The following is a 14,066-nucleotide window of genomic DNA, read 5'->3' on the forward strand; positions in this document are numbered from 1 at the left end:
GGCAGTCGTCCCTCTGTGGTATCAGAGCGATCCCAACAGTGATCAAAAGGCAGTCTTCCCTCTCTGGTAGCAGAGCGATCCCAGCAGTGATGAAAAGGCTGTCTTCCCTTTCTGATAGTAGAGTGATCCCATCAGTGATCAAAAGGCAGTCTTCCCTCTCTGATAGCAGAGCGATCCCAACAGTGATCAAAAGGCAGTCTTCCCTCTCTCATAGTAGAGCGATCCCATCAGTAATCAAAAGGCAGTCTTCCCTCTCTGATTGTAGAGGGATCCCATCAGTGATCAAAAGGCAGTCTTCCCTCTCTGATAGAAGAGCGATCCCAGCAGTGATCAAAAGGCAGTCTTCCCTCTTTGGTAGCTGAGCGATCCGAACAGTGATCAAGAGGCAGTCTTCCCTCTCTGGTAGCAGAGCGATCGCAACAGTGATCAAATTGCTGTCTTCCCTCTCTGGTAGCTGAGCGATCGCAACAGTGATTAAAATGCAGTCTTCCCTCTCTGCTTGTAGAGCGATCCCAACAGTGATCAAAAGGCAATCTTCCCTCTCTGGTAGCTGAGCGATCCCAACAGTGATCAAAATGCAGTCTTCCCTCTCTGGTAGCAGAGCGATCGCACCAGTGATCAAAATGCAGTCTTCGCTCTCTGGTAGTAGAGCGATCCCGCAGTGTTCAACAGGCAGCCTTCCCTCTCTGGTAGCTGAGCGATCCCAATAGTGATCAAAAGGCAGTCTTCCCTCTCTGGTAGCTGAGCGATCCCAACAGTGATCAAAAGGCATTCTTCCATCTCTGGTAGCAGAGCGATCCCAACAGTGATCAAAAGGCAGTCTTCCCTATCTGATATAAGAGCGATCCCAACAGTGATCAAAAGGCAGTCTTCCCTCTCTGGTAGCAGAGCGATCCCAACAGTGATTTAAAGGCAGTCTTCCCTCTCTGGTAGGAGAGCGATCCCAACAGTGATCAAAAGGCAGTGTTCCCTCTCTGGTAGCTGAGCGATCCCAACAGTGATCAAAAGGCATTCTTCCATCTCTGGTAGCAGAGCGATCCCAACAGTGATCAAAAGGCAGTCTTCCCTCTCTGATATAAGAGCGATCCCAACAGTGATCAAAAGGCAGTCTTCCCTCTCTGGTAGCAGAGCGATCCCAACAGTGATTTAAAGGCAGTCTTCCCTCTCTGGTAGGAGAGCGATCCCAGCAGTGATCAAAAGGCAGTCTTCCCTCTCTGATAGTAGAGCGATCCCAACAGTGATCAAAAGGCAGTCTTCCCTCTCTGGTAGCAGAGCGATCCCAACAGTGATCTAAAGGCAGTCGTCCCTCTGTGGTATCAGAGCGATCCCAACAGTGATCAAAAGGCAGTCTTCCCTCTCTGGTAGCAGAGCGATCCCAGCAGTGATGAAAAGGCTGTCTTCCCTTTCTGATAGTAGAGTGATCCCATCAGTGATCAAAAGGCAGTCTTCCCTCTCTGATAGCAGAGCGATCCCAACAGTGATCAAAAGGCAGTCTTCCCTCTCTCATAGTAGAGCGATCCCATCAGTAATCAAAAGGCAGTCTTCCCTCTCTGCTTGTAGAGGGATCCCATCAGTGATCAAAAGGCAGTCTTCCCTCTCTGATAGAAGAGCGATCCCAGCAGTGATCAAAAGGCAGTCTTCCCTCTCTGGTAGCTGAGCGATCCGAACAGTGATCAAGAGGCAGTCTTCCGTCTCTGGTAGCAGAGCAATCCCAACAGTGATCAAAAGGAAGTCTTCCCTCTCTGATATAAGAGCGATCCCAACAGTGATCAAAAGGCAATCTTCCCTCTCTGGTAGCAGAGCGATCCGAACAGTGATCAAAAGGCAGTCTTCCCTCTCTGGTAGGAGAGCGATCCCAGCAGTGATCAAAAGGCCGTCTTCCCTCTCTGGTAGGAGAGCGATCCCAACAGTGATCAAAAGGCAGTCTTCCCTCTCTGGTAGCAGGGCGATCCCAACAGTGATCAAAAGGCAGTCTTCCCTATCTGATATAAGAGCGATCCCAACAGTGATCAAAAGGCAGTCTTCCCTCTCTGGTAGCAGAGCGATCCCAACAGTGATTTAAAGGCAGTCTTCCCTCTCTGGTAGGAGAGCGATCCCAACAGTGATCAAAAGGCAGTGTTCCCTCTCTGGTAGCTGAGCGATCCCAACAGTGATCAAAAGGCATTCTTCCATCTCTGGTAGCAGAGCGATCCCAACAGTGATCAAAAGGCAGTCTTCCCTCTCTGATATAAGAGCGATCCCAACAGTGATCAAAAGGCAGTCTTCCCTCTCTGGTAGCAGAGCGATCCCAACAGTGATTTAAAGGCAGTCTTCCCTCTCTGGTAGGAGAGCGATCCCAGCAGTGATCAAAAGGCAGTCTTCCCTCTCTGATAGTAGAGCGATCCCAACAGTGATCAAAAGGCAGTCTTCCCTCTCTGGTAGCAGAGCGATCCCAACAGTGATCTAAAGGCAGTCGTCCCTCTGTGGTATCAGAGCGATCCCAACAGTGATCAAAAGGCAGTCTTCCCTCTCTGGTAGCAGAGCGATCCCAGCAGTGATGAAAAGGCTGTCTTCCCTTTCTGATAGTAGAGTGATCCCATCAGTGATCAAAAGGCAGTCTTCCCTCTCTGATAGCAGAGCGATCCCAACAGTGATCAAAAGGCAGTCTTCCCTCTCTCATAGTAGAGCGATCCCATCAGTAATCAAAAGGCAGTCTTCCCTCTCTGATTGTAGAGGGATCCCATCAGTGATCAAAAGGCAGTCTTCCCTCTCTGATAGAAGAGCGATCCCAGCAGTGATCAAAAGGCAGTCTTCCCTCTTTGGTAGCTGAGCGATCCGAACAGTGATCAAGAGGCAGTCTTCCCTCTCTGGTAGCAGAGCGATCGCAACAGTGATCAAATTGCTGTCTTCCCTCTCTGGTAGCTGAGCGATCGCAACAGTGATTAAAATGCAGTCTTCCCTCTCTGCTTGTAGAGCGATCCCAACAGTGATCAAAAGGCAATCTTCCCTCTCTGGTAGCTGAGCGATCCCAACAGTGATCAAAATGCAGTCTTCCCTCTCTGGTAGCAGAGCGATCGCACCAGTGATCAAAATGCAGTCTTCGCTCTCTGGTAGTAGAGCGATCCCGCAGTGTTCAACAGGCAGCCTTCCCTCTCTGGTAGCTGAGCGATCCCAATAGTGATCAAAAGGCAGTCTTCCCTCTCTGGTAGCTGAGCGATCCCAACAGTGATCAAAAGGCATTCTTCCATCTCTGGTAGCAGAGCGATCCCAACAGTGATCAAAAGGCAGTCTTCCCTCTCTGATAGCAGAGCGATCCCAACAGTGATCAAAAGGCAGTCTTCCCTCTCTGGTAGCAGAGCGATCCCAACAGTGATTTAACGGCAGTCTTCCCTCTCTGGTAGGAGAGCGATGCCAGCAGTGATCAAAAGGCAGTCTTCCCTCTCTGATAGTAGAGCGATCCTAACAGTGATCAAAAGGCATTTTTCCCTCTCTGGTAGCAGAGCAATCCCAACAGTGATCAAAAGGCAGTCTTCCCTCTCTGGTAGCAGAGCGATCCGAACAGTGATCAAAAGGCAGTCTTCCCTCTCTGGTAGGAGAGCGATCCCAACAGTGATCAAAAGGCCGTCTTCCCTCTCTGGTAGGAGAGCGATCCCAGCAGTGATCAAAAGGCAGTGTTCCCTCTCTGGAAGCTGAGCGATCCCAACAGTGATCAAAAGGCATTCTTCCGTCTCTGGTAGCAGAGCAATCCCAACAGTGATCAAAAGGCAGTCTTCCCTCTCTGATATAAGAGTGATCCCAACAGTGATCAAAAGGCAATCTTCCCTCTCTGGTAGCAGAGCGATCCGAACAGTGATCAAAATGCAGTCTTCCCTCTCTGGTAGGAGAGCGATCCCAGCAGTGATCAAAAGGCCGTCTTCCCTCTCTGGTAGGAGAGCGATCCCAACAGTGATCAAAAGGCAGTCTTCCCTCTCTGGTAGCAGGGCGATCCCAACAGTGATCAAAAGGCAGTCTTCCCTATCTGATATAAGAGCGATCCCAACAGTGATCAAAAGGCAGTCTTCCCTCTCTGGTAGCAGAGCGATCCCAACAGTGATTTAAAGGCAGTCTTCCCTCTCTGGTAGGAGAGCGATCCCAACAGTGATCAAAAGGCAGTGTTCCCTCTCTGGTAGCTGAGCGATCCCAACAGTGATCAAAAGGCATTCTTCCATCTCTGGTAGCAGAGCGATCCCAACAGTGATCAAAAGGCAGTCTTCCCTCTCTGATATAAGAGCGATCCCAACAGTGATCAAAAGGCAGTCTTCCCTCTCTGGTAGCAGAGCGATCCCAACAGTGATTTAAAGGCAGTCTTCCCTCTCTGGTAGGAGAGCGATCCCAGCAGTGATCAAAAGGCAGTCTTCCCTCTCTGATAGTAGAGCGATCCCAACAGTGATCAAAAGGCAGTCTTCCCTCTCTGGTAGCAGAGCGATCCCAACAGTGATCTAAAGGCAGTCGTCCCTCTGTGGTATCAGAGCGATCCCAACAGTGATCAAAAGGCAGTCTTCCCTCTCTGGTAGCAGAGCGATCCCAGCAGTGATGAAAAGGCTGTCTTCCCTTTCTGATAGTAGAGTGATCCCATCAGTGATCAAAAGGCAGTCTTCCCTCTCTGATAGCAGAGCGATCCCAACAGTGATCAAAAGGCAGTCTTCCCTCTCTCATAGTAGAGCGATCCCATCAGTAATCAAAAGGCAGTCTTCCCTCTCTGATTGTAGAGGGATCCCATCAGTGATCAAAAGGCAGTCTTCCCTCTCTGATAGAAGAGCGATCCCAGCAGTGATCAAAAGGCAGTCTTCCCTCTCTGGTAGCTGAGCGATCCGAACAGTGATCAAGAGGCAGTCTTCCCTCTCTGGTAGCAGAGCGATCGCAACAGTGATCAAATTGCTGTCTTCCCTCTCTGGTAGCTGAGCGATCGCAACAGTGATTAAAATGCAGTCTTCCCTCTCTGCTTGTAGAGCGATCCCAACAGTGATCAAAAGGCAGTCTTCCCTCTCTGGTAGCTGAGCGATCCCAACAGTGATCAAAATGCAGTCTTCCCTCTCTGGTAGCAGAGCGATCGCACCAGTGATCAAAATGCAGTCTTCGCTCTCTGGTAGTAGAGCGATCCCGCAGTGTTCAACAGGCAGCCTTCCCTCTCTGGTAGCTGAGCGATCCCAATAGTGATCAAAAGGCAGTCTTCCCTCTCTGGTAGCTGAGCGATCCCAACAGTGATCAAAAGGCATTCTTCCATCTCTGGTAGCAGAGCGATCCCAACAGTGATCAAAAGGCAGTCTTCCCTCTCTGATAGCAGAGCGATCCCAACAGTGATCAAAAGGCAGTCTTCCCTCTCTGGTAGCAGAGCGATCCCAACAGTGATTTAACGGCAGTCTTCCCTCTCTGGTAGGAGAGCGATGCCAGCAGTGATCAAAAGGCAGTCTTCCCTCTCTGATAGTAGAGCGATCCTAACAGTGATCAAAAGGCATTTTTCCCTCTCTGGTAGCAGAGCAATCCCAACAGTGATCAAAAGGCAGTCTTCCCTCTCTGGTAGGAGAGCGATCCCAGCAGTGATCAAAAGGCAGTGTTCCCTCTCTGGAAGCTGAGCGATCCCAACAGTGATCAAAAGGCATTCTTCCGTCTCTGGTAGCAGAGCAATCCCAACAGTGATCAAAAGGCAGTCTTCCCTCTCTGATATAAGAGCGATCCCAACAGTGATCAAAAGGCAATCTTCCCTCTCTGGTAGCAGAGCGATCCGAACAGTGATCAAAAGGCAGTCTTCCCTCTCTGGTAGGAGAGCGATCCCAGCAGTGATCAAAAGGCCGTCTTCCCTCTCTGGTAGGAGAGCGATCCCAACAGTGATCAAAAGGCAGTCTTCCCTCTCTGGTAGCAGGGCGATCCCAACAGTGATCAAAAGGCAGTCTTCCCTATCTGATATAAGAGCGATCCCAACAGTGATCAAAAGGCAGTCTTCCCTCTCTGGTAGCAGAGCGATCCCAACAGTGATTTAAAGGCAGTCTTCCCTCTCTGGTAGGAGAGCGATCCCAACAGTGATCAAAAGGCAGTGTTCCCTCTCTGGTAGCTGAGCGATCCCAACAGTGATCAAAAGGCATTCTTCCATCTCTGGTAGCAGAGCGATCCCAACAGTGATCAAAAGGCAGTCTTCCCTCTCTGATATAAGAGCGATCCCAACAGTGATCAAAAGGCAGTCTTCCCTCTCTGGTAGCAGAGCGATCCCAACAGTGATTTAAAGGCAGTCTTCCCTCTCTGGTAGGAGAGCGATCCCAGCAGTGATCAAAAGGCAGTCTTCCCTCTCTGATAGTAGAGCGATCCCAACAGTGATCAAAAGGCAGTCTTCCCTCTCTGGTAGCAGAGCGATCCCAACAGTGATCTAAAGGCAGTCGTCCCTCTGTGGTATCAGAGCGATCCCAACAGTGATCAAAAGGCAGTCTTCCCTCTCTGGTAGCAGAGCGATCCCAGCAGTGATGAAAAGGCTGTCTTCCCTTTCTGATAGTAGAGTGATCCCATCAGTGATCAAAAGGCAGTCTTCCCTCTCTGATAGCAGAGCGATCCCAACAGTGATCAAAAGGCAGTCTTCCCTCTCTCATAGTAGAGCGATCCCATCAGTAATCAAAAGGCAGTCTTCCCTCTCTGATTGTAGAGGGATCCCATCAGTGATCAAAAGGCAGTCTTCCCTCTCTGATAGAAGAGCGATCCCAGCAGTGATCAAAAGGCAGTCTTCCCTCTCTGGTAGCTGAGCGATCCGAACAGTGATCAAAAGGCAGTCTTCCCTCTCTGGTAGCAGAGCGATCGCAACAGTGATCAAATTGCTGTCTTCCCTCTCTGGTAGCTGAGCGATCGCAACAGTGATTAAAATGCAGTCTTCCCTCTCTGCTTGTAGAGCGATCCCAACAGTGATCAAAAGGCAGTCTTCCCTCTCTGGTAGCTGAGCGATCCCAACAGTGATCAAAATGCAGTCTTCCCTCTCTGGTAGCAGAGCGATCGCACCAGTGATCAAAATGCAGTCTTCGCTCTCTGGTTGTAGAGCGATCCCGCAGTGTTCAACAGGCAGCCTTCCCTCTCTGGTAGCTGAGCGATCCCAATAGTGATCAAAAGGCAGTCTTCCCTCTCTGGTAGCTGAGCGATCCCAACAGTGATCAAAAGGCATTCTTCCATCTCTGGTAGCAGAGCGATCCCAACAGTGATCAAAAGGCAGTCTTCCCTCTCTGATAGCAGAGCGATCCCAACAGTGATCAAAAGGCAGTCTTCCCTCTCTGGTAGCAGAGCGATCCCAACAGTGATTTAACGGCAGTCTTCCCTCTCTGGTAGGAGAGCGATGCCAGCAGTGATCAAAAGGCAGTCTTCCCTCTCTGATAGTAGAGCGATCCTAACAGTGATCAAAAGGCAATTTTCCCTCTCTGGTAGCAGAGCAATCCCAACAGTGATCAAAAGGCAGTCTTCTCTCTCTGGTAGCAGAGCGATCCGAACAGTGATCAAAAGGCAGTCTTCCCTCTCTGGTAGGAGAGCGATCCCAACAGTGATCAAAAGGCCGTCTTCCCTCTCTGGTAGGAGAGCGATCCCAGCAGTGATCAAAAGGCAGTGTTCCCTCTCTGGAAGCTGAGCGATCCCAACAGTGATCAAAAGGCATTCTTCCGTCTCTGGTAGCAGAGCGATCCCAACAGTGATCAAAAGGCAGTCTTCCCTCTCTGATATAAGAGCGATCCCAACAGTGATCAAAAGGCAGTCTTCCCTCTCTGGTAGCAGAGCGATCCCAACAGTGATTTAAAGGCAGTCTTCCCTCTCTGGTAGGAGAGCGATCCCAGCAGTGATCAAAAGGCAGTCTTCCCTCTCTGATAGTAGAGCGATCCCAACAGTGATCAAAAGGCAGTCTTCCCTCTCTGGTAGCAGAGCGATCCCAACAGTGATCTAAAGGCAGTCGTCCCTCTGTGGTATCAGAGCGATCCCAACAGTGATCAAAAGGCAGTCTTCCCTCTCTGGTAGCAGAGCGATCCCAGCAGTGATGAAAAGGCTGTCTTCCCTTTCTGATAGTAGAGTGATCCCATCAGTGATCAAAAGGCAGTCTTCCCTCTCTGATAGCAGAGCGATCCCAACAGTGATCAAAAGGCAGTCTTCCCTCTCTCATAGTAGAGCGATCCCATCAGTAATCAAAAGGCAGTCTTCCCTCTCTGATTGTAGAGGGATCCCATCAGTGATCAAAAGGCAGTCTTCCCTCTCTGATAGAAGAGCGATCCCAGCAGTGATCAAAAGGCAGTCTTCCCTCTCTGGTAGCTGAGCGATCCGAACAGTGATCAAAAGGCAGTCTTCCCTCTCTGGTAGCAGAGCGATCGCAACAGTGATCAAATTGCTGTCTTCCCTCTCTGGTAGCTGAGCGATCGCAACAGTGATTAAAATGCAGTCTTCCCTCTCTGCTTGTAGAGCGATCCCAACAGTGATCAAAAGGCAGTCTTCCCTCTCTGGTAGCTGAGCGATCCCAACAGTGATCAAAATGCAGTCTTCCCTCTCTGGTAGCAGAGCGATCGCACCAGTGATCAAAATGCAGTCTTCGCTCTCTGGTTGTAGAGCGATCCCGCAGTGTTCAACAGGCAGCCTTCCCTCTCTGGTAGCTGAGCGATCCCAATAGTGATCAAAAGGCAGTCTTCCCTCTCTGGTAGCTGAGCGATCCCAACAGTGATCAAAAGGCATTCTTCCATCTCTGGTAGCAGAGCGATCCCAACAGTGATCAAAAGGCAGTCTTCCCTCTCTGATAGCAGAGCGATCCCAACAGTGATCAAAAGGCAGTCTTCCCTCTCTGGTAGCAGAGCGATCCCAACAGTGATTTAACGGCAGTCTTCCCTCTCTGGTAGGAGAGCGATGCCAGCAGTGATCAAAAGGCAGTCTTCCCTCTCTGATAGTAGAGCGATCCTAACAGTGATCAAAAGGCAATTTTCCCTCTCTGGTAGCAGAGCAATCCCAACAGTGATCAAAAGGCAGTCTTCTCTCTCTGGTAGCAGAGCGATCCGAACAGTGATCAAAAGGCAGTCTTCCCTCTCTGGTAGGAGAGCGATCCCAACAGTGATCAAAAGGCCGTCTTCCCTCTCTGGTAGGAGAGCGATCCCAGCAGTGATCAAAAGGCAGTGTTCCCTCTCTGGAAGCTGAGCGATCCCAACAGTGATCAAAAGGCATTCTTCCGTCTCTGGTAGCAGAGCGATCCCAACAGTGATCAAAAGGCAGTCTTCCCTCTCTGATATAAGAGCGATCCCAACAGTGATCAAAAGGCAGTCTTCCCTCTCTGGTAGCAGAGCAATCCCAACAGTGATTTAAAGGCAGTCTTCCCTCTCTGGTAGGAGAGCGATCCCAGCAGTGATCAAAAGGCAGTCTTCCCTCTCTGATAGTAGAGCGATCCCAACAGTGATCAAAAGGCAGTCTTCCCTCTCTGGTAGCAGAGCGATCCCAACAGTGATCTAAAGGCAGTCGTCCCTCTGTGGTATCAGAGCGATCCCAACAGTGATCAAAAGGCAGTCTTCCCTCTCTGGTAGCAGAGCGATCCCATCAGTGATGAAAAGGCTGTCTTCCCTTTCTGATAGTAGAGCGATCCCATCAGTGATCAAAAGGCAGTCTTCCCTCTCTGATAGCAGAGCGATCCCAACAGTGATCAAAAGGCAGTCTTCCCTCTCTCATAGTAGAGCGATCCCATCAGTAATCAAAAGGCAGTCTTCCCTCTCTGATTGTAGAGGGATCCCATCAGTGATCAAAAGGCAGTCTTCCCTCTCTGATAGAAGAGCGATCCCAGCAGTGATCAAAAGGCATTCTTCCCTCTCTGGTAGCTGAGCGATACGAACAGTGGTCAAAATGCAGTCTTCCCTCTCTGGTAGCTGAGCGATCCGAACAGTGATCAAAAGGCAGTCTTCCCTCTCTGGTAGCAGAGCGATCGCAACAGTGATCAAATTGCTGTCTTCCCTCTCTGGTAGCTGAGCGATCGCAACAGTGATTAAAATGCAGTCTTCGCTCTCTGGTAGTAGAGCGATCCCCAGTGTTCAACAGTCAGCCTTCCCTCTCTGGTATCTGAGCGATCCCTACAGCGATCAAAAGGCATTCTTCCATCTCTGGTAGCAGAGCGATCCCTACAGTGATCAAAAGGCAGTCTTCCCTCTCTGATAGCAGAGCGATCCCAACAGTGATCAAAAGGCAGTCTTCCCTCTCTGGTAGCAGAGCGATCCCAACAGTGATTTAACGGCAGTCTTCCCTCTCTGGTAGGAGAGCGATGCCAGCAGTGATCAAAAGGCAGTCTTCCCTCTCTGATAGTAGAGCAATCCTAACAGTGATCAAAAGGCATTTTTCCCTCTCTGGTAGCAGAGCAATCCCAACAGTGATCAAAAGGCAGTCTTCCCTCTCTGGTAGCAGAGCGATCCGAACAGTGATCAAAAGGCAGTCTTCCCTCTCTGGTAGGAGAGCGATCCCAACAGTGATCAAAAGGCCGTCTTCCCTCTCTGGTAGGAGAGCGATCCCAGCAGTGATCAAAAGGCAGTGTTCCCTCTCTGGAAGCTGAGCGATCCCAACAGTGATCAAAAGGCATTCTTCCGTCTCTGGTAGCAGAGCGATCCCAACAGTGATCAAAAGGCAGTCTTCCCTCTCTGATATAAGAGCGATCCCAACAGTGATCAAAAGGCAGTCTTCCCTCTCTGGTAGCAGAGGGATCCCAACAGTGATTTAAAGGCAGTCTTCCCTCTCTGGTAGGAGAGCGATCCCAGCAGTGATCAAAAGGCAGTCTTCCCTCTCTGATAGTAGAGCGATCCCAACAGTGATCAAAAGGCAGTCTTCCCTCTCTGGTAGCAGAGCGATCCCAACAGTGATCTAAAGGCAGTCGTCCCTCTGTGGTATCAGAGCGATCCCAACAGTGATCAAAAGGCAGTCTTCCCTCTCTGGTAGCAGAGCGATCCCAGCAGTGATGAAAAGGCTGTCTTCCCTTTCTGATAGTAGAGCGATCCCATCAGTGATCAAAAGGCAGTCTTCCCTCTCTGATAGCAGAGCGATCCCAACAGTGATCAAAAGGCAGTCTTCCCTCTCTCATAGTAGAGCGATCCCATCAGTAATCAAAAGGCAGTCTTCCCTCTCTGATTGTAGAGGGATCCCATCAGTGATCAAAAGGCAGTCTTCCCTCTCTGATAGAAGAGCGATCCCAGCAGTGATCAAAAGGCAGTCTTCCCTCTCTGGTAGCTGAGCGATGCGAACAGTGGTCAAAATGCAGTCTTCCCTCTCTGGTAGCTGAGCGATCCCAACAGTGATCAAAAGGCATTCTTCCATCTCTGGTAGCAGTGCGATCCCAGCAGTGATGAAAAGGCTGTCTTCCCTTTCTGATAGCAGAGCGATCCCATCAGTGATCAAAAGGCAGTCTTTCCTCTCTGATAGCAGAGCGATCCCAACAGTGATCAAAAGGCAGTCTTCCCTCTCTCATAGTAGAGTGATCCCATCAGTAATCAAAAGGCAGTCTTCCCTCTCTGATTGTAGAGGGATCCCATCAGTGATCAAAAGGCAGTCTTCCCTCTCTGATAGAAGAGCGATCCCAGCAGTGATCAAAAGGCAGTCTTCCCTCTCTGGTAGCTGAGCGATACGAACAGTGGTCAAAATGCAGTCTTCCCTCTGTGGTATCAGAGCGATCCCAACAGTGATCAAAAGGCAGTCTTCCCTCTCTCATAGTAGAGCGATCCCATCAATAATCAAAAGGCAGTCTTCCCTCTCTGATTGTAGAGGGATCCCATCAGTGATCAAAAGGCAGTCTTCCCTCTCTGATAGAAGAGCGATCCCAACAGTGATCAAAAGGCAGTCTTCCCTCTCTGGTAGCAGAGCGATCCCAACAGTGATCTAAAGGCAGTCGTCCCTCTGTGGTATCAGAGCGATCCCAACAGTGATCAAAAGGCAGTCTTCCCTCTCTGGTAGCAGAGCGATCCCAGCAGTGATGAAAAGGCTGTCTTCCCTTTCTGATAGTAGAGCGATCCCATCAGTGATCAAAAGGCAGTCTTCCCTCTCTGATAGCAGAGCGATCCCAACAGTGATCAAAAGGCAGTCTTCCCTCTCTCATAGTAGAGCGATCCCATCAGTAATCAAAAGGCAGTCTTCCCTCTCTGATTGTAGAGGGATCCCATCAGTGATCAAAAGGCAGTCTTCCCTCTCTGATAGAAGAGCGATCCCAGCAGTGATCAAAAGGCAGTCTTCCCTCTCTGGTAGCTGAGCGATGCGAACAGTGGTCAAAATGCAGTCTTCCCTCTCTGGTAGCTGAGCGATCCGAACAGTGATCAAAAGGCAGTCTTCCCTCTCTGGTAGCAGAGCGATCGCAACAGTGATCAAATTGCTGTCTTCCCTCTCTGGTAGCTGAGCGATCGCAACAGTGATTAAAATGCAGTCTTCCCTCTCTGGTAGCTGAGCGATCCGAACAGTGATCAAAAGGCAGTCTTCCCTCTCTGGTAGCTGAGCAATCCCAACAGTGATCAAAATGCAGTCTTCCCTCTCTGGTAGCAGAGCGATCGCACCAGTGATCAAAATGCAGTCTTCCATCTCTGGTAGCAGAGCGATCCCAACAGTGATCAAAAGGCAGTCTTCCCTCTCTGGTAGCAGAGCGATCCCAGCAGTGATGAAAAGGCTGTCTTCCCTTTCTGATAGTAGAGTGATCCCATCAGTGATCAAAAGGCAGTCTTCCCTCTCTGATAGCAGAGCGATCCCAACAGTGATCAAAAGGCAGTCTTCCCTCTCTCATAGTAGAGCGATCCCATCAGTAATCAAAAGGCAGTCTTCCCTCTCTGATTGTAGAGGGATCCCATCAGTGATCAAAAGGCAGTCTTCCCTCTCTGATAGAAGAGCGATCCCAGCAGTGATCAAAAGGCAGTCTTCCCTCTCTGGTAGCTGAGCGATCCGAACAGTGATCAAAAGGCAGTCTTCCCTCTCTGGTAGCAGAGCGATCGCAACAGTGATCAAATTGCTGTCTTCCCTCTCTGGTAGCTGAGCGATCGCAACAGTGATTAAAATGCAGTCTTCCCTCTCTGCTTGTAGAGCGATCCCAACAGTGATCAAAAGGCAGTCTTCCCTCTCTGGTAGCTGAGCGATCCCAACAGTGATCAAAATGCAGTCTTCCCTCTCTGGTAGCAGAGCGATCGCACCAGTGATCAAAATGCAGTCTTCGCTCTCTGGTTGTAGAGCGATCCCGCAGTGTTCAACAGGCAGCCTTCCCTCTCTGGTAGCTGAGCGATCCCAATAGTGATCAAAAGGCAGTCTTCCCTCTCTGGTAGCTGAGCGATCCCAACAGTGATCAAAAGGCATTCTTCCATCTCTGGTAGCAGAGCGATCCCAACAGTGATCAAAAGGCAGTCTTCCCTCTCTGATAGCAGAGCGATCCCAACAGTGATCAAAAGGCAGTCTTCCCTCTCTGGTAGCAGAGCGATCCCAACAGTGATTTAACGGCAGTCTTCCCTCTCTGGTAGGAGAGCGATGCCAGCAGTGATCAAAAGGCAGTCTTCCCTCTCTGATAGTAGAGCGATCCTAACAGTGATCAAAAGGCAATTTTCCCTCTCTGGTAGCAGAGCAATCCCAACAGTGATCAAAAGGCAGTCTTCTCTCTCTGGTAGCAGAGCGATCCGAACAGTGATCAAAAGGCAGTCTTCCCTCTCTGGTAGGAGAGCGATCCCAACAGTGATCAAAAGGCCGTCTTCCCTCTCTGGTAGGAGAGCGATCCCAGCAGTGATCAAAAGGCAGTGTTCCCTCTCTGGAAGCTGAGCGATCCCAACAGTGATCAAAAGGCATTCTTCCGTCTCTGGTAGCAGAGCGATCCCAACAGTGATCAAAAGGCAGTCTTCCCTCTCTGATATAAGAGCGATCCCAACAGTGATCAAAAGGCAGTCTTCCCTCTCTGGTAGCAGAGCAATCCCAACAGTGATTTAAAGGCAGTCTTCCCTCTCTGGTAGGAGAGCGATCCCAGCAGTGATCAAAAGGCAGTCTTCCCTCTCTGATAGTAGAGCGATCCCAACAGTGATCAAAAGGCAGTCTTCCCTCTCTGGTAGCAGAGCGATCCCAACAGTGATCTAAAGGCAGTCGTC

The sequence above is a fragment of the Hemitrygon akajei genome, chromosome 9 (assembly GCF_048418815.1).
Source record: "Hemitrygon akajei chromosome 9, sHemAka1.3, whole genome shotgun sequence".
Lineage (NCBI taxonomy): Eukaryota > Metazoa > Chordata > Chondrichthyes > Myliobatiformes > Dasyatidae > Hemitrygon > Hemitrygon akajei.